This window comes from Otolemur garnettii, unplaced genomic scaffold, assembly GCF_000181295.1.
Source record: "Otolemur garnettii isolate 467f Iridium unplaced genomic scaffold, OtoGar3 scaffold00003, whole genome shotgun sequence".
NCBI classification, from domain to species: Eukaryota; Metazoa; Chordata; class Mammalia; order Primates; family Galagidae; genus Otolemur; species Otolemur garnettii.
Genome location: NW_003852398.1, coordinates 13,365,389 through 13,366,541, shown reverse-complemented (window position 1 = coordinate 13,366,541; position 1,153 = coordinate 13,365,389).

The window sequence follows — 1,153 nt, the reverse complement described above, 5'->3', positions numbered from 1 at the left end:
ACGAAAGGATACAAAACAGCAATGTTATCACCAAAATGGAATTTAAAATTGGGGTATGTTTCAACTTTCAGAATTACAAATATTTTAGAAGATCAATATGTACAGTACAATATTGGCAAGTATATGGGAAAACATAATTCAGTATCGGTGTATATACAGATTTTAATAGGTAGTATTTTTTGAGAGCTTACTATACACCATGCAGAATCTTAAGAGCCATACCAATATTAACATATTTAACTCTCACAACAATCCTATACTTATGAAGTAAGTACCACCTCAGGATTTAGTCCTTTTAGGGGACAATTTTATTTATTCAACATTTATCAAGTACCTACTGTCTGGAAGATACTATCAGAGGCATGTGGAATTCAAGAGTTAACAAAGATCCCTGCTCTAGGGGATTATATTATAGGAGGAGACACACAAAAACCATAAATTACTCAGTACAAGGGTGGTAAACTTCTCTGTAAAGTGCTTGGCAAAGTATTTTAGTCTTTGCTGGCACACAGTCTTTGCCACTACTACTAAACTATACGAAACTGCTCTTTGAAAGATAATACACAAACAAATAAGCATAGATGTATCCTAGTAACACCAAAAGACAGCCAGTGGGCCAGACCTGGCAATAACTTGCCAATCCCCAATCTAGGGTGCTAAAGTTGGTAGGCGATATAGGAAAAAAAAAAAAGACAGGATAAGCAAAATGAAAGATTATACATGGAGTACTTAAATGAGATGATCAAAGTATGCTTCACTGTGCATGAAACAGTAAAGAAGGCTGCCAAGCTGTGAGAGAAGAGCATTCCAGTCTAAGCAGAGGCAAAGAAATGGGCTGGCATGTTGTTGAAGAAACAGCAAACAGGCCAGTATGGGTAGAGCAGCATGACTAAGAGAGACCATAAGAGAAGAGGTGGTCAGGGAGACAATGGAGTAACCAATGAGACAGGACCTTTTAAATGACCTTGTCTTTTACTAGAGTGAAAGAGGAACAACTTGTAGAGTTCTGAGAAAAGAAGTGACATGATATGACCTGCATTTTAAAAGGACTGCTCTAAGTGCTATTTTGAGAAGGCTGTGCCTGGGCAAAGGTGGAGTAATGTAGATAAGACATTAAAGGTGGCCCAGATCCGAGGGGGAGTAGAGTTAGTGG